General features: G+C 35.3%; 1 long non-coding RNA gene across 1 annotated transcript in view; it reads right to left on the bottom strand.

Annotated features, from left to right (window-relative positions):
* LOC102158095 (uncharacterized) overlaps positions 1-20,099 on the bottom strand; it is an 899,417-nt gene that overhangs the window by 132,122 nt on the left and 747,196 nt on the right. The gene's annotated exons all lie outside the window — the stretch shown is intronic.

The following is a 20,099-nucleotide window of genomic DNA, read 5'->3' as shown; positions in this document are numbered from 1 at the left end:
AAAACCAGGATGCAGGAAACCAATGCTTTGGTAGTTTCTGTGGGAATGAAAAGAAACCTATGTGTCTTTGCCATAAGAGGCAAAGTTTAAAAAGAAAAACTGAGGAAGAAGAGAAAATGATGTGTACTAAGTTTCAAGGTTGGACGACAAGGAGACTACTTAGCAGAAGACGCCACAAAAGAAAAGGAAAATTAGAAGAGAAAAGGGACTTAAGGAGAAAAATGATTTTTCAGTCTTAAAAACACTGAATTTGAGAGAATGGTGTGGTATTCAAGTGCATGATGTTTAGTGACAGAAGCAAGTTTTACAAACACAAGTAAAATCATGAACAGAGATATTAGCCTAGGAAACCCTCTAATGGGCAACCAGTACAGAAAAAGAAGAGAAGAGGAAACATGCGATGTACTGGGTGGGAATGCTGAACATGCTGAGGATGGCGGCTGCATGATGCGCCCAGCAGTGGAAGAGGGAGACATCAGAATCCAGCTCCATGTCCTGGTGCCAAAAAGGAAAAGAGAACTTCGAAGGAAGATTCGATTCTCTAGTGCTCGGTGTTATATAGCAATCAAGCAGATTAAGAAAATTGAAACAATGGAATTGATAAAGAGAAGGTCATTTACTATCCTTAGAAGACATGGTGATGGAGGCCGATAAAGATTACAGTTAGGTGATCAATGAGAGTAAAGGGAAGCAGAGTATGAACTATCAAAAATGACCAATTACTTGTATCAAGTTCTAGTTGCCAAACTAAAGTTCTAATTCTTTACAGACAGATATCAGAACTAATAATTAGGAGTTCCCTTCATGGCTCAGTGGTTAACAAACCCAACTAGGATCCATGAGGATGCAGGTTCCATCCCTGGCCTTGCTCAGTGGATTAAGGATCCAGCATTGCTGTGAGCTGTGGTGTAAGTCGCAGGCGCGACTCTGATCTGCCCTTGCTGTGGCTGTGGTGTAGGTTCCGATTCGGACCCCTAGGCTGAGAAGGTTCAAATGCCTCACATGCAGCCCTAAAAAACAAAAACAAAAAGAACAAATCAAAAAAACTAATGGAACCTGATATGATGCCTTACAAATAAGAAGTATTGAACATCTCACCATGGATTTATTGATTGATTTATCTATTCGTTTAACTGATTTTTCAATACCTATTTACTGTATATTTCTCACTCTGCTAGGTTCTAGAGCTACAACAGTTTGGTAGGACATTAATGTGCCTCCTCCTCAGGGTCTCCCAGACTACTAGTGGAGAGAATGTAACATCCAATTCAATACAAAGTGCGAGAGCCGACAACAGGGTTATAACATCTTTAATGAAAATGAACTCAGCTCTAAAAAGGTAAATGAAGACTTCCTAGTTAAGATGTTCTAAACATTCCTTATTCAAGTGAGCAGAAAAGCCAATAGTAATTGAAGAATTGTCAAGGAAAGAAGCAAATCTTCTTCAGGGAAAACTCTTTTCTCCAAGAATCTCAGAACTGCCTCTGTATTCTGCTTCCCTCCCTGACTGTCCTTCCCAAAGGCAATGGTTTTCCAACATCATCAAAACCAAACATTCAATACTTAAATCACATTCCCTGACCCCACCACAATTTACAATCTCACATAGGCTATGTACTTTTTCTTAAAAGTAATATGCATATTCGCTGATTAGCAAAGCTACATCTTAGTGGATTCATGTGGCAGATAGTTAGTTTCTAAATAAGACTACATGTAGATGACAATAGGTTGCTAAAATGACTTTGTATAATTTGTGATCCATTCATACCTGGGCTAATTTAAAACCAGGAAAGTGGGTTTGTACTAGAAATTGATAAAATTGTATGTGGAGATGAAGTAGCACATACTTCGATCTTAACAAGAATTTTGAAAGCAGTTGCAAACACAGCAATTTGCAATGGTACTGAATAGTCATAGACAGAGACGTTTTCTCCCTAACCGCTTAAGCACTGAAATGTGGATAAAATGATTAAGAAATCCCTCATCTTCCCTTTACTTTCCTTCAGCATCAAAATACTCAGGTCTTGGCCTATTAGTGTAGCACACAAAATATGAAAATTGGAATATTATTATGACAATCACTTCAGAAGGCCCAAACTTCAGAATTTATAAAATACAACCACACTGATGGCTATAAAGCATGCCTTTGATCCCTTCAGAGTCCTGCTAACAAGTCTTGGAAGTCATATGATTGGTACAATCAATTCCAAATTTCTCTGACCCAGAAGCCAGACCCCCACAGTCAAACTCTAAGGTGTCATTGCAATTTCACATCCCAGGGCTCCTGTCCTTCTGTCTCTTTCACCCATTTTGTTGTTTCTTGCTTTCATCATTAATTTAATTCATTTTTCTACCCAGTCAAGTCTCACCTACTTTCCCCATACTTCCAACTCAAATTTCTCCACATCTCTTCAACCTACTCAATTTCCAAATGACCTCTCTCTCTTCCAAACTCCTAAATTGAAATTAGCTAAACCATTTGGTAATGGGAATAATAAGATCATGAAGTTCTTTGTAGTCATAAAACAGTGGCTAACTTTTATTGAGTGGGAATTTTTTATATCCACCTTCTTCCCCAGGCCCTAGCCTTTTGCAGCTCCATTCACTCTCTTCTACCTTCCATTTTATAGATTTTATCCATAAAATACTATTCAATTTGACCAGATTTTTTTCTTCTTTTTCTTTTCTTTTTTTTTTTTTTTTTTGCTTTTTAGGGCCACACCTGTGGCATATGGAGGATGGAGGTTCCCAGGCTAGGGGTCTAATCAGAGCTACAGCTGCCAACCTAAGCCGCAGCAACACCAGATCTGAACCATGTTTTCGACCTACACCACAGCTCACAGCAATGCCAAATCCTTAACCCACTGGGAGAAGCCAGGGATCGAACCTGCAACCTCATGGTTCCTAGTCGGATTCGTTTCCACTGCACCACACCATGACGGGAACTTCCCGGACCAGTTTTTTTTTTTTTTTTTTAATATGTCCTCTATCAAATTGGCCTAAGAACTTTATCTTATCCCTAAATAACTTTCAATGTTTTATTTTAAACCAATGTTTAAGACAAACTCTAGTTACAGCTGCTAAAATTATAAAAACTATACAATTTTATAATTATATATATTTATAAATAAGAAATTATAAAATAAATTCATATGTATATAAACTTGTCCTTAGAACTATCAAATAATAGCAGAAAAGAAAGTATCTATCATCCTCACAACAAAAGACCACCTAGATTTTATCCTCCAAATACAAGCCATTTACTACACTTACAGTGCTCTCTCCTCTCCAACTCATTGTTCTCCACGAAATGAAGAAAAAAAAGATGTCTTAAGGACCTTTGTCTCTATCTTCCAAACACAAGCCACCATTCAGTAATGCAGCTTGGAAACTTTCTAACCATAGGGTAACACCTCCCCCTCAAACCAGTGCTGGGATGAATCTGTCTCTACATTCTATTTAATTACTAAGTCTTGTTTAGGTTTCTTTAGAAGCAGGTAGTTTTCTTTTGGAACAATGTGCTACAGAGCTGACACAAGTAGATTTATACCAGGGGATAAATCTTGACAAAACAGTACACAGCAGTTCAATTAACCTGTTTCAGAGGAACCTAATGTAATTGCAGAAATGCAATCATTTCAGCTAAGGTTATAAGGTTTGAAGCTAAGTTTATTATCTAAGGATAAATGCATCAGTGCTAGATGTTCCCTCAGCAACCAAACTTGGTACAAAACTAAGCCAGGAAAATTGCTGAGTAATAGCGATAATAGAAGAGTCCAGTAGCTGTCTAGACTCCCCAAATTAAATAGTAATAATAATATTGAGAAAATCTGAATTAATAAAAATGTTTTCAACTTTGTTTTTTGACTTTAAAACAGTAAAGAAAAGAGTTAGGAATGAGAAGTAGGAGTTAGGATAAAGGTCACTTGGTGTCCAGTTTAGGAAAGACAATTTTGGTGGGATATATGTAGACTAAATTAGATAATTAGAGAAATGTTCACTTTTCCCTGTGAGTAAAAAGAACTGTTGCTAAAAGGAAAACCAGAAAAGGGATGGGGCACTGTACAAAATAAATTTCCACTCTCTTTGCAAGTGGACGTTACCATTCCAAGCTGCCTGGGACTGTTTTAACCTTTCAGTGTTTCAAACAAGCCCATCCTGTAGAGTAACTTTCTGTATCGGGATCATGGAAGAGCACGGAGAGACCTAGAGGTACATCTCATCAGCTCTATCAGACTGAATTTCCCTTGAGATATATTAGGCGAGAGCTACTCTGACCACCAGTACCCCAGGGGAGACACCCCAGTCCGCCAATTGAAACTTATTTTCTAAAGTAGTAGGTTCCCATTTATTTCTTTGTAATAATGACAAACTAAAGAGCACTGTAGCATACAAATACCTTTCTCATGCATCATTTCACTTGTTACTCATAACAACACTCTAAGTTCATTCTCACCTCATTTACAAATAAGGAAAATTCAGTGACTTGCCTAAGGCCACATAGCTAGTAAGTGGGATCTGAAATCTGGATTCTCATTGTACATTATACTTGCTCTTTGTCACTGTGTTTTACACAATGGCACAAAATCTGACCAGAAAAGTAATTATTTTTACTGTACTTTTCAAACATAGCCAGAATATTTTTTTATCTAAGGTTTAGTAATATCAAATCAGAATTTTAAATGTGAGATATATGACACATCATTCATGTTTCCTTGTGAATAATATCAATTCACTAAAAGTAAGCAGATGAAAATTGAAATAAATGCAAGATACTATTTTCACTTTCTTGATTAGCATTTTCTAAGTTTGATAATAACAAGACTTTATGGAGGAAACAAGTATTTGTACGCATTGTTTTTGGTAGTATAAATTGTAATATTTTTGTAGGGCCACTTAGCAATAGCCATTAAAGTGTAAAATGGACATTTCATTTGACTCAGCATTTTCACTCCAATGATTCATTTTATATGTATAAATGGTGAAAGTTTACATATACATACTTACATACATGTATATATGCATGTAAATATATATATGTATATACATCTACACAAACATTTTTATTTTTACATTGCTTTATTAACAATAATTGGTGATAAGAAGAAATGCTCATCAGTTGAAGAGTGGTTAAATGAATTATGATATATGTATACACTGATATATCTACAAAATAAATAGGAGGAAAAAGCTCAGGAGTTCCCATCGTGGCGCAGTGGTTAATGAATCTGACTAGGAACCAAGGGCAGGTTCGATCCCTGCCCTTGCTCAGTGGGTTAAGGATCCCGCGTTGCCGTGAGCTGTGGTGTAGGTTGCAGATGTGGCTCGGATCCTGCATTGCTGTGGCTCTGGTGTAGGCCAGCGGCTATGGCTCTGATTTGACCCCTAGCCTGGGAACCTCCATATGCCGCAGGAGCAGCCCAAGAAATGGCAAAAGGACAAAAAAAAAAAAAAAAAAAAAAAAAAAAAGAAAGAAAAAGAAAAAGCTCAGTAAAAAATAAGTGCACATTTCATAAAATCCCTTTTGCTAAAAATTTATGGAGATATATGCATTCTTTCCTTAAAAATTATGAAGGTAACTAAGAATAATGTTTACATCTAAGGAAAGGGGTCAGGAGAGGTGCTTACTTCTCATATGGTACCCCTTCAGTATAGTCATGAATGGCAAGTATGTACATTCATCACTCCCTAGCTAGTGTCGTTTACTTGCAACAGTGTTTTTATAATGGATCTTTAAGTTTGTCAGAGATTCCATGATCTACTATTGAGTAGTGATAAAATAGTTCATACTACGTTAGACTGTATCTTGAATATTTGCATTTTTCAAGATTTATGGACTATGCAATCTGATGGGACTAATAAATTCACTCTTTTGACTGGGAAACTCATCTTTGTATTTAACAATCCTAAGCATGAAATAGTTAGAAACAGTTGCTGAGACTAAAAGTAAGATAGATGCCTGAGTCATTCAAAATATACCTTCAAATACACTTTTGAACAAACACTGTAAATATGATTGCCTCTGATAATACTCTCATGACACCCAGCAATGTTCGATCTAGATGTGATGCAAGATAATTTCTACAACTGCATTTCTACTTGTTTTTCTGTTTTTGCCTTCATGCCTTACATAGGAAATGTTAACAGAATTCACCCCCATGAAACTCTAAGAGCATCACCAGACCTGAGGGGAAAAAGTCCAGTAGTTCAAATTGTAATCACTATTTTAAACACATTTCTTTGCTACCCAACAGAAAGCCAAGTTCCAATATGAACTAAAGCTCTTGGAAACACATTTGGGTAATGAGTGAGGCAGATTCATATACATAGATGAGAGAGCACTTGGAATATATCTGCCTGAATCTGTTTCATTTTGTACACAACTATTCTTGTGGCACAGTTGCTAAGAAGAATCAGTGGTACTGATATACTATGAATATTAGTTAAGGGAGAAAATCTGAGAAATCAATTTCTTCCTTATTTCCACTTTTGGAGAAAATAAACTAAAACTTTCAAATTATATATAGAAAAAAGAAATGCTTGTGATACTCAAGATCTGGATGGATTTCAAAAGCCTGTATGATTGAGAAACACAGAGAAATCAATGGTTTCTATAGAGACTTCTTATTTAAATAAAACTAGCCATATTTTACCTATATGTAGGGTTTTTAATTCAAAGAAATGAAAATGAGATAGGAAGGTGGAAGGTACCAAGTTCAGATGGTGGGACTTAGATGACACTTCTGGGGAAGTAGTTTAGAAGAATCACTGCCATGCTAAATTCCCTCTGTCTGATGCTAGAATATTTAAGGAAAAGAAAAAAAAATGGTTAGAAAAAAGAACATTGAAGGAAGAATTTAAATTGATTGTAGTAATTTTTTTAATCAACAGTTTAATAAGTGATCTGAAGAAATGCTATCTGGATCATTGCCAAACTTCAATGATGTCAAACATCTGAATGACTAGTCAAATAAAATCTAATGAATAACACAGAGTAAAAGGGCAGCTGTTCTTTCATTTGCACAATTTCAAACCAGGAAAACAATGCTAAGGCTTCACAGTCCAAGTAATTCAATCAAAATATCAGACTTCAAGGCTTAGATAAAAGCTCACATTCTCTTAAATGCCTGCCCAATGCCTATAGACAGAACACTTTCCTCCACTTCTGAAGCACACAGAAAAGTATCTGTGCTCTTTTCCCATACTTATGTACACACAACTATAATCTGCATATGTAAAAAACATGTAAGTTTACCTAGGTAAATCCCTACCTTGTAAGATTCTTATGGTGGATGTTGTCCATTAGATTCTGTATACCTCCCGTCCCTTTTATGTGATGTATGCTGTGACCTCCATGGACCATGTTACCAAAGCTCCCTTTATCTCTTGTTTCCAGTTAGTTTTCACCAAGCTTTGGCAGGACAGAGGAGGGTGGGAAGATGGGGAATTAGGAGTACTTCTTTCCCCGAATCTCTCCTTACTGGTCTATATTCCTGGGAATGGTTTCATTCTCTAACATAACATTTCTTTTATTTTGGCAATGTCTTTTATTATATATTACTCTTTTACATATGTAAAAACAAAACTATCCATTCAATAAATTGGCTAAGGTATTCTTGTATTTCACAGCTTTAACACTTTTCCCTTCTGTCCTAGGGGTAGGCAAGATCTTCCCTCATTGCTAGTCCCTAGGCCTTCACAAGCACTGCTTAGTCTTTTAATTCTGTACACATTTGCTAAATAGTTCCCTCATCTAATGTTCTGGACTCTTCTGAGTGTGCAGTACATTTCCTACTTCAACCTTGCCTCCCAAAGAGTAGAATTTAGGTGTTCATCACTTTACGTTCTTAGGGCTTAATACAATGCCTAGCAGAGAATGGGCACTCATTAAATGGTTTCAGAATGGAGGAATGAATAAATGAAAACAGTATTAGGTTAGCTACTGTGTAAAAGAAAAAAATAAGTATAAAGAATGGTTTTTATTGTAATGAGGTTAACAATCTAAGGAAGAAAACAATAAACAGGTGGATAAATTCAGCTAACTATTCAAGGCTACCTGCAGTAAGTGAAAAATCACAGGCTTCCATGTTCAGAACCCAGCAAGGGCACAATTTTTTTTCTACTATTAGGACAGAAAAGCTACCTAAAACTGGGTTAAAAAAAAATAACATTCAGTAATCTGTCAAATCCCCATAAGGTAAACAAAGTAGGATAAAACAACAACAATCTAATATTTCTCTGCCTCATGGGTGTGCTGGCAGCTTTGATTAGTTAATATTTATAAAGCACTTTGAAGATGAAAAGTGCTAAACATTATCTAACAGCCCTGTAAATGCAAATGTGTCAGGTCTTATGAAATTTAACAGAAATTAGAGAGTGACAAACTACTCAGGAATAAAAAATGCTCTACTAAGGCTTTGCATTTAAAAAGGCCAGATGGGGGAGAAAAGACTTTTTCCCTAGGGTAGAGAATCAAGCTAATCTATACCCCAACCCCACCTACACCCACACTGCAGAAATGCTTAATTTAAAACCTGAAAGATGATGCACTTCGTAACAGCATGTAAATCAATGTTTTATTAAAGCCAAAGAATTACTATGCATAAAAATGCAAATCACAATAAAACACATCACAAGCAGATTCAGCCCAGCTCTGTTCTCAATGGAGCAATTATCAAGACTGGCTTTGGTGGTTGGGGGTAGAATTTAACTAGGGATGGGCAGTTTTACCTCTCAATTTTCTGCGGAAATCTCAGCATCTCCCTACCATTCTGCTTCACCTCCTGAAGTACAAATAGCCAAAGTTTCTCTTACTTCCATTTTATAAAGTTGAATTTTTAAAATGCTTATGCTTTTCCATCCATTAATTACGCTAAACCTAAGAGGCTTGTATGGACAGATAACCTTTTTAAACAAAAGACAGGATCTTACACACCTTAGCATTTCTCTTCAGCTTGTGTATCAGTTGGAAGGATTGGATTTAATATTTTTAAGTCTGGCTGTTTGCGGACTGATTTTATTTATTCATTATATACATATTTTATGAATATATATGTTTATTATATATAAATTACATTCAATTAAAGAGCCAGAACTATGGCCTTAATTCTAGCATGATTTTTCAGCTTTTAGGTCGGGACATGAGCTCAGGCTTACTGTGTTTCTGTTTTTGTGTTTTTGTCATAGAGAAAGCATCTAGGTGACAAAAGCGTAATAAAATGGTGATAAATAATATCTATTGAAACTGAATGCAACCATTAAGAAAAAAAGGTACAAAAGAAAAAATGGAATAAATGCAATGCAAAATGAGTTCTAAGAAACACTGTATGAAAAAAATGTCAAAAATAGAATAGTAAACTCATTCTTAAACTGCCTTGAATGTGCAAGTTTTCAGTTACTAAAGGAGAGGGGGAGAAACAGAAGCTATTATTGCCATTATAATCCATAATCTTATTTTATATTTGAGACTTGTGAAACCCTTTCATTTTAAAGGAGACCTTAAAAGCCTTCACTGCTGTGCATTTTGTTAAATAAATATGACAGAATAAATATACCACAGACAATAATGTATTGAACAAGTTTTAAAGAGTTAGATAGGTCTTTAAGGCTCAGTGCATTTTAATATATTAAATAACCAGGTATCTGTGACCAAAAAAACGGGAATTGTTGCAATTTCATATTGCTGATACCTTGAAAATTCAGTAGCTAAGTGAATTTCCAGTGGATATATTTTGTGCTATTTATGAGTAATAGAATACATATGATAATCTACTTTTCCATTTCTCAAGCATTGGGCTTTGATGATCAAATGAGACACTTGTACATGAAAGAAACTTAAATACTGTAACAGATGCAACAAATAGTAGGTTTTATAAGCTATTTCAAATAATACAAGACCTTTGAAAAAAGAACAGTATATTGAGTTATCCCCATTTGGATATACAAGTTCATGATAATAGTGATCATCACCAATTTTCCATGAGCTAATCAAAGACCCTTTTTCAATCCGTCTGTTAACATTAACAGTGAGGTACATACCTTAATTAATAAGTACTTTATTGCTAAAAAAATGACAACCAGCAACTCCAGACCATAAAAAAACAGAATAACCCCCCTCCTCCAGGAGATAATGCTTTAGGAATGTTAAACCCTATAATAGTTGCAATGATTATGTCATAATTTTTATCAAAACCACAGTACATATTTCTTCACATTGATAATACACACCCCTTGGGAAACTAAAAAACTTATTGGTTTATTTATTTGCAAGAAATGTTAAATTATTTTGCCAAATCTCTAATTCTAAATTTATTATCTATTTTATGCAGGCCACTATTTTATGGAATCAATTCTTCCCACACTGAATGAATTTCCTGAGTAATTGTGATTTATGAATCAGTATAATTATGGACAATAAACTCAGAATGATCTTCCACCTAATCTAGTAAGAACAATTCCATATTATCCTCATCACATCCTGCTCATGCGTTAACACATTTATTTACCTTCTTTGACTTGTGGCAAGTGGAACTGAGTTAAAAATCACATGGCTTAGGTAAGGAGTAATAAGCAAATCCTTAAGTGAAAATGCAAAGTATGAGGTCAAAGTCATCAGGTAGAATATACTCAAAAGTCTTGATACTAGAACAGGCTTGGAAAAAGTAATAGACTCTTTTAAAGTAGAAAGTAATATCACATTGAAACTTGACGCATGGTGATGAGTGCTGTGCTGAACCTTGTATATTCACCACCTCCTCCTATTATTACAATGTAAAGTACTTTTGAAATATTACTTAAGATTTCTCTTCTTACTCATTCTTTCTGCCTTCTGGCCATTTTCTGACTGAGTCAGTTGGTCACTTCATGTTCCCATCATGGAGAAGAGGGATCACAGAAACAAATACATAAAGATTATTGGATTTCAAGCATCTAATTTTCAAGGGAATGTGAGGAACTCATATAGTATAAATAAATTAAATAAATTTGATGAATAAGAGAGAATCTATCTGTCCAGGGACTCTAAAAAAGGGAAGGAGGTGGGGAGAGATTTTAGGGATAGAAAGAGAGAAATGGAGATTGGTCAAGACTAGGACAAGGGGTCCAGATATAGAATAAGTTTATAGGAAGAAAATAAGTCACCATCCAAGGACCTCTAACCTTTGCTCTAAGGCACAGTATCTATTGCCAGAGACAAGAAGACCTGTAGGAACAGAATTCATATTCAAAACTGCCCAGGCTCCATCTGTGTGAGTATATGTACCACTGGCACCTAGGAAATATATTAATTGTCCTTTCTGGTGGCTTCCATTAAGAGTTTCTCTTTGATAGCATCAACATAGTACTAGCTGACTGGCTGGAAGAGGTGATATCCTTAAGTTTTTCTATATTTTACCCAAAAGATCCCAGCCCACCACTTTTCAAAAGCACAGTATACTTCTATATGTACACTGCTCCTTACCATGGAAGGTTGGTTTCTGGACTTCTAGCTGATGACAGAATGTAAGGAAATGAAAGACTCATAATTTTCTTCTTGTATTTGACTTAATGAATCAGTGTTATTTTTCTCCTGATCCAAGTTAGAGGTAAAACACATCATGTTATAGTTAAAATAGTCCCACTGAGTAACTTTTGTAGTCTTTAAAGACAGAGAAAAAACCTAGGGTTCAGACAGTTAAATTAATTTGTCCAAGGTCACACTGAAAATTAAATGGCTTATCAGAAATTCAAGTCCAAGTCTGTCCTTACACTCTTTTTTCATTCTGCCACTTAGCTTTGGTCACAGTAACAGAAAATGTCAAAATAATCTTTTATGGGAAGAAATTTATACCCTTGTCTGGTTTAGAAAGCCCCAAAGTTTTTGAATTATAAAAACAAAAATAAAATTAAAACAAAAATTAAGCTTCAAAGCAATTCAAGGGTAAAAGAATGTATAAAATTGATCATACAAAATACTTAGGATGATGAGAGGGATTAGCAGGGAGACAAAAAATATACCATAAGATAATATGATCACCATGTTAATGAATTTGAAATTTCAATTAATTGGATAATTTTACAGAAAAAAATAATTTTAAAAAACAATTCAAGAATTAATTAGACCAGAGATTAGAAAACATTTCCTATTAGGGGCCAGATAATAAATATTTTAGCCTTTCAGAAAATGTAGTCTCTGTACCAGTTACTTAGCTCTGCTATTGTACTAAGGCTCTTATAAACTTCACTTGCAAAGACAGGCAGTGGGCTAGATTTGGCTTCCAGGCCCTACTTTGCCAATCTCTTGATTAAACAATAGCTGTTATAAATACTAAACCAATACTCAAGAATAAATTGACAAAATAAATTCTATATCTAGATAATTTTATAAGTGAGTTTACCAGACTGAAAGAACAGATACTAGAAGCAACTGTTCCCTAGTAAAGAATAAAGAGGGTAAGATACAAAAATTTTTTATATTAGTAGAATCTAATACCAAAACTAGCTAAAATAATGTGAGATTGGACAACTTTAGGCCAGTTTAACATAGAAATGAATGTTATAAATAATTAGGAAGCCAGGAGCTCCCATCTTGGCGCAGCGGAAACGAATCCGACTAGGAACCATGAGGTTGTGGGTTTGATCCCTGGCCTTGCTCAGTGGATTAAGGATCCGGTTTTGCCATGAGCTGTGGTGTAGGTTGCAGACACGGCTTGGATTTGGTGTTGCTGTGGCTCTGGCGTAGGCTGGCAGCTGTAGCTCTGACTCAACCCCTAGCCTGGGAACCTCTATATGTCACAGGTGTGGCCCTAAAAAGACAAAAGACAAAAATAATTAGGAAGCCAAATTCAGCCATATATTTCAAAAAGAACATAACACAAACAAATTTAGTTTCATCCCAGGGTTGCCTAGATTAAAATAGAAAAATCATATGAATATATCAAAAATGCAGAGGAAAAATCAGAAACCTACAACACTTGATCATGTTCAAAACTCTTAGCAAAGTAAGAATTGAAAGTAAATTGTTTAACCTGATAAAGAACATAGACCAAGACTCTACACCATTTTTATAGTTAATGTTCAAACTGTAATGACATTTCCATGAAAATCAGAGACCGAAAAAAAATAATCAGTTCTACTTATACATTTTATTTGAAGGTCTAACACAATAAGACAAGAAGAAATAAGAGAGGTAACGATTGGAAAGAAAAAATACAGATTGTTGTTAAACTCCAAATACATGAGTGCCTATAAGGAGAATCTAAAAGAATTTATAGACAAACACTGAATGTAATATGAAAATTCAGTATTGTGTAATATAAGCTCAATATACAAAAGTGATTAGCATTCTGTTATATCAGAAACAACTAATTTAAAAATGTAATAATGCTTTTAAAAATCATGGAGATTCTTGAAATAAATCTAAAAAAATTAGCCCAAAATGTTTTAAAGAATTTTATAAAACTTCAGTGAAGAATAAAAATGGCATAAGTAAGTGGAGAGAGTTTCTATATTCATGGATGGAACACTTTAAAATATTGTATTCCCCATATACAGATAGGTCAATTTAATCTGAACATATGGTTTTAAGTTATTAGGTATCATGTGACACATTCTTAAGTAAATTTTACATTTTTAACAGCTTTTTAAAAATCCTCCAAAGAAGTCACTTATTTCAGTAGAGTCTTTGTACCATATCAGTACTAGAACATGATTCTTCTAATAGAGGTCAGATTTCTTAATGTTTGATGCATTCATAAAACATAAGGGCACATTTGTCACACCAAGATAAGCTTTTATCATATTTTTTCTTTCTTTTTAAAATTATAGTTGATGTAAAATATTATATAAGATACAGGTGCACAATATAGTGATTCACAATTTTTAAAGGTTGTAATCAATTTATAGTTATTATAAAAGATTTGCTATCTTCCCTGTGCTATACCATATATCCTTATAGCTTACTTTACAGGTAATAGTTTGTACTGCTTAATTCCTACCCCTATATTGCCTCTCTCCACTTCCCTCTCCCCCACTGGTAACCACTGGTTTGTTCTCTACCTCTTTGAGTCTGCTTAGTTTTTAATTATATTCTCTAGTTTGTTATATTTTTAGATTCTACATACAAGTGATGTCATACAGTATATGTCTTTCTCTGTCTGACTTATTTCACTTAGCATAATACAATCCAGGTCACTCTACGTTGTTGTAAATGGCAAAATTTCATTATTTTTTATGGCTGATTACTACTACTTATCCAGTTGTCTGTTGATGGACACTTAGGTTACTTCCATATCTTGGCAATTGTAAATAATGCTGCTATGAACATTGGGGTGCATGTATCTTTATAAATTGGTGGTTTTGGTGGGTTTCTTGGATATATATCCAGGAGTAGAATTTCTGGGCCACATAGTTCTATTTTTAGCTTTTTGAGAAACCTCCATACTGTTTTCCAGTGGCTGCCTCAACTGACATTCCCATCAACAATGTAGGAGAGTTCCCTTTTCTCCACACCCTCATCAACATTTGCTGTCTGTTCTTTTTGATGATGGCCATTCTGACAGGTGTGAGGTGATATCTCATTGCAGTTTGATTTGCATTACTGATGATTAGTAATGTTTAGCATATGGTATTTTCATATGCCTGTTGACATCTGCACATTGTCTTTGAAAACATGTCTATTCAGGTTTTCTGCCCATTTTAAAATCAGGTTGTTTGCTTCTTTGATGTTGAGTTATATGAGCTGTTTATATTTATTTTATTTTGTCTTTTTAGGGCCACACCTGTGGCACATGGAGGTTCCCAGGTTAGGGGTCAAATCAGAGCTGCAGCTACTGGCCTACACCACAGCCACAGCAACGCCAGATCCAAGCCACGTCTGAGACCTACACCACAGCTCAAGGCATCGCCAGATTCTTAACCCACTAAGCGAGGCCAGGAATCCAACCTGCATCCTCATGGATGCTAGTGAGATTCGTTTCTGCTAGGCCATGACAAGAACTCCTTATTTATATATATGTTACATTAACCTCTTATGGGTCATATCATTTGTAAATATTTTCTCCCATTAAGTAGGTTATCTTTTTTGTTTCGCTGATGGTTTCTCTTGCTGTGCAAGAACTTTTAAGTTTAATTAGGTCCCATTTGTTTATTTTGGTTTTTATTTCCTTTGCTTTAGGAGATGGAGCCAAAAATATATATATTGCTACAATTTACATCAAAGAGTATTCTGTCTATGTTTTCCTCTAGAGATTTTATTGTTTCCAGTCTTAAATGTTCTTTAATCCATTTGGGGTTTATGTTTGTATATAGTGTTAGAGAATGTTCTAATTTCGTTCTTTACAGGTAGCTCTCCAGTTTTCCGAGCACTGTTGAGTGAAGTCTTTTCTCCATTGTATATTCTTGCCACCTTTCTTGTAGTTTAACTGACCATAACTGTGTAGGTTTATTTCTGGGTTTTCTATCCTGTTCCATTGATGCATGAGTCTGTTTTTGTGCCACTACCAGTCTATCTGTCTACCTACCTACCTACCTACCTACCTATCTGTATGAGAGTTTTAAGTTGCTGATCTCTTATTTTCAAATGCATTTTAAAAATCCTGCGGTACTATAAACTGGGTACTTTAGATATGTTAAAACACAGGTCTGTGTATTTCACCATGGAACATTAAGTCTATTAATTATTTTCAGCCTTCTGCTTATAAAGTGTGAACTAATAATTCTGTAGGGACAAAAGTTACAATGAAACTTACTCTGGAGACAATTATACAGCAAATTCAGAATATGCAACTGTCTTTGTATATTTTGTTTTGATTTGGTTCTTATTAGCAGCTCTCTGCTTACAAACAGCTTTATTAAAAACAGTTGAAATAAATGTGTATTACTTGAAAACACAGCTGATTTTAAATTTGTTCTTTTTTATTTTTGCAAGTTACACAAATCATTTCCTGTTGTCATCTTATTTAAATAGAAAAGGCCAAATCGCATTTCTTTTTTCTTGAAGACAAGTGACTAAGCCTCCGTTTAATGACACATACCCCTGAGAAATGATTTGCAATATATAACAGCTCAAGGGAACTAAAAAAAAAAAAAACCCAAAAAACAGAGTTCAGAAAACAACTCTGTTGTCTTGTGCTAAACAATAAAGCTTCGTGTTGTGAGAACAACAGAACTATACACCCTTATGTTCATGGCTCTCAATCCTTACTTTACTTGACCAGTTTGTTGAGCATTATGAGGCATCAAAAATAATTTATGCTTATATATTTGACAAATTGGGATAGAGACCATAGGTGCTCACCAAACATCAACATCTTTCTTGCATTTTCTCTGCCCCAAGGCTTCTAGGTGTGGTGATGTGATAAATTCTTGCAATGGGACATCAAAAGGGAGGAGGTAGGGCTGTGTCACTTCCTCTGTAGTGGTTAAGAATGAATGTTTCTCCTGCCATCCTTTTTCTGTCTCTCTCCATAATTAGAAACAAAAAAACACATGAGCCTCAGAGTTCTATGAGGAAGCAACCCAAGTCCCTGATCCTCAGCTTGAGGGAGAGTTGTGCTGCATGAAGTAAGATATAAACATGAGTAAAACATAAATCATAGTTTGACAATTCATTGAATTGGAGAGATTTATTTCTTATTGCAATATAGTCTAGTCATCCATTTAGCCTTGTCTTATTGTTTTACTGGGGGTCAAGTGTGCATGTGAGAGTGTGTATGGTAGCTGAGTAGCTAAAGAAGTAGCCTGGACCAGTTCTCAGTTTATTCTCAGCCTCTCAGCCCCACCATCACTCCCTCCTACCGGCTCAGTCATGACAATGGCCATGACTGTAAGCATTTCTCCTTTACATGATGTTAAGATTTGTCAAGAGAGGGTGCTGAGGGACGTTGAAAGGGGCCTCTCTTCTTGGTTCTGGAGTGCAGCCTTTTTGCCCCTTCTGCACAATCCATAGTGGTGTGTGTGCAGTGTGTGTATACACATCCAGTGTCATTCTGCCCTAAATGTACACTCAGAGTGTAGAGTCTATCTGCCATCTTGGAGCCCAGGTTCATGCACAGTGACCAATGCCAGGGTCAGGCCTACTGCTGGCAGCAGAACCCCAGTGTCTCTTTCCGAGCCCCTCCCCATCAGACTCCACTCTCCTGGGCTGGAAAAGTTGTTCCCTCCAGTCTTCCTGACACAATGACCTTGCTTGCCATGCCACATGTCATTGCAAGCAATCGGCTCCTAACTCCTGACCTTTTCTGTATGCCTGCCTACCCAATCTGCCTGCCTGTGCCCAGATGGCTATTTGCTATTTGCCTGGCAACTTTGGACCAATTCTGGCCTGGACAACTCAGAAAACCTACCTCCCATTCAGTAGATTATAACCACAACTTTTCCAAGGAGGTCCAAACCCCAGCTTTTGAGAGGGAGGCCCGTCTAAATTGTCCTTCCTTATATAATGTCATCTACACATATTATAATATTATGCAATTTACATTTTAACATTTATATACATATTTTAAAGAATTGCAGAAGCCAAAAATATTTGAGAAATACTGAACCCAATAAAGAGGCTGAATATACAAAGGAATGAATGATTGTGTGAATGAAGTGATTGGTAAGAAAACAACTAAAGTGGTCATATCCAAAGAGAGTTGGCAGAGGTCATCAAGAAGGATTGTAAGCAGCAAGTTTATAGCAGGAGGAGATGAAAATTTAACACTTCATTTATGTGAGTTTTTTCCCTAGAGTTTGTCCATGGAAAGTTAAAACAATAAACTGTCTATCTTACTAAAACCAAGAGAAAAACTGCAAATGAACAGAAATGCAACCAACATATAAGGATTTTTCTCTGGACCCTTGTACCACCTTAAATATACATATCAGGTCTAGAGTCACGCGCACTATTTAAGATCAATTTTCAGCATTAAATTTGGTTTATCTGCAGCAGAAAATATACCAGGAATGTATTCAATAGCTTTACAAACCCCCTTCCCAAATGAATATACCCCTGTGAATCTCTAAGAAGCATTAATCTTGTATCAGAAACAGAGTTTCTTGATCGTTTAGGAAATGCCAACGTGTCTGGTATCAAAAATAAGCTATTCATAGGGAAACTAGGCTCAGAGATGCAGTTAAATCAACAGTGAGGGATACTTTCTTTTGCTACATTTTAATTTCACAACCAAGCAGGAGATAGGCTGTGCTATTGTTTAGAAATTTTCAAATTTCAAATAAGAGATTAAAATGTTTTAATTTAAAAACATTACCATGATGTATAATAAATGTTAGTTAACCCCTACTGTATTTACTAGGAGGCATTAGTCTTTATAATTAGGAAAGTGAAAGCTTAACTGGAATTCCTTTTGTAAAAAAATTGGTTTTCCATATTCCACTAAATTGGGAAGTTTTTCCTGTCTAGAAATTTCACCCATACATATGCATAAGACTGCATTTCTGCTGAGTCAGGTTAGATAAATCATTTTCTTTGTTCAATCTTCCTTCTTAATAATACACAGGGGAAGTAGAGATTAGATGCACTCATTTTTAATTTCTAGTTTTTCCTTCTCATGTTTTTCAAATACCAAGTCATTATTTTTCTTATCATTAATTTTTCTTCATCATTCCACGTGGATCATTTTTATTTTCCTGATATTAATACTCAATGTTTAGAGATTTTTAGCATAATTATAAATATTCAATTTTATTATAACTTTAAGTCTTCCCTGTCCCTAGACCCATATTTTTTCCAATGTCACTTTGAAATATTTCCCATTAACAGGAACAATTCATTTCTCTTGCCATTGAGTCTAGATTGGGATTTTGATGTATTTTGGCCAGTAGCATGTCTTGCTAGTTCTCAGCCAAAGCCTCATGAGGCCTTATTCACTATTACTCTTTTTCAAGTGCCATTTCAATAAGCCCTGACTTGCCTGATCTTTGATGGGAGACAAAGTGGAGGAAAGATGAGCCATCCCATCTCCAGCCATCATAGACCAGCCCATCTCCAGCCATTGAGAGCTGACCGTAGCTACATGAGTGACCCTAGCTGAGATCAGAACCAGAAGGCTGAGCATAGCTCAAACTGCTTGCAAAGATAATGTAAGCTAAATAAATAGCTTTTCTCTTAAGCCACTAATTTTTGGGGCAAAAGCTAACTGATACATTTATCCTATACTTTCACCATTTTTTCTGTAAGGATTTAGATTCTCCCTCACAATGGTAGTCATTCACATTAGAACCCACATTCTGATTTGGTTGACTACAAGCTCATGGAACCGAAAACACATTAATATTTTGGAACAAGTGTAGACAACTATACATAAATTCCTAGGTTGTATCATAAATGTATATCCTGTTGACTTGCTTTTTCATGGAGACAGATATATCAAATAGCTTTAGAGGATGTTCTGTTTTAAACAGTAACAATAAAATGTAGTCCCTTTAGAGACTATGCTAAATACTTTATAAGTTGTATCTCAACTCTGTCTTATAGTAACTCATAAGATAAAATGAATGTTATAACTTTTCTTTTGAGTCTTGGAGAATTTAAATAAATTTCCAAAAGTCCATCCAAGAAACAGAAATGAGATTAAGTGAATAATCTCTGACTCTAGAGCCTGAATGATTAACCATAAAGTATGTTGCCTATTGTGTTCCAGAAATGTAAAGAAGAGGCAGCATTTTTAATGATTTCAAAGCATTTCCTATTCATCCAAATTCAACTGCAAATACTAAACATGAAAAGTAGGTAAAGTTCATGTTTCTAAGTTTCCACCTAAAGAAATTTACTAGTTTTCAATCAACTCAATAAGCTAACAAGCCACTGGTTTGACCTATTGTTGTTGTCACTGTAATATACATAAATTCAAGCAAAGACAAAATGTTCATGGACATCAATATTACTCATTATGCAAATAACTTACTCTTCTAAAGCTAATGGGCTTACAATGGCATCATATGAAGGTGAAAGTACAAATTCACATCATGTAAGAGTAAAAACAATTAGAAGAGAACCTAAATGCAAGTTATTTTATAAATTAGTAAACTGTCACTTTTATTGTTGCACAATACTGTATCTACAGTCTAATAAACCAAAGTGCTCTGAAAACTGAAAAACATTTTTGATAAGTTCAGTGTAT

Source organism: Sus scrofa, chromosome 13 (assembly GCF_054392235.1).
Source record: "Sus scrofa isolate SSC_HxYL_T2T_F1_AM1 chromosome 13, Sscrofa_HxYL_maternal_Yorkshire_Landrace_v2.0, whole genome shotgun sequence".
Taxonomy (NCBI): domain Eukaryota; kingdom Metazoa; phylum Chordata; class Mammalia; order Artiodactyla; family Suidae; genus Sus; species Sus scrofa.
The sequence above is the reverse complement of the archived record's forward strand: the minus strand, read 5'-3'. Positions and strand labels throughout refer to the sequence as shown.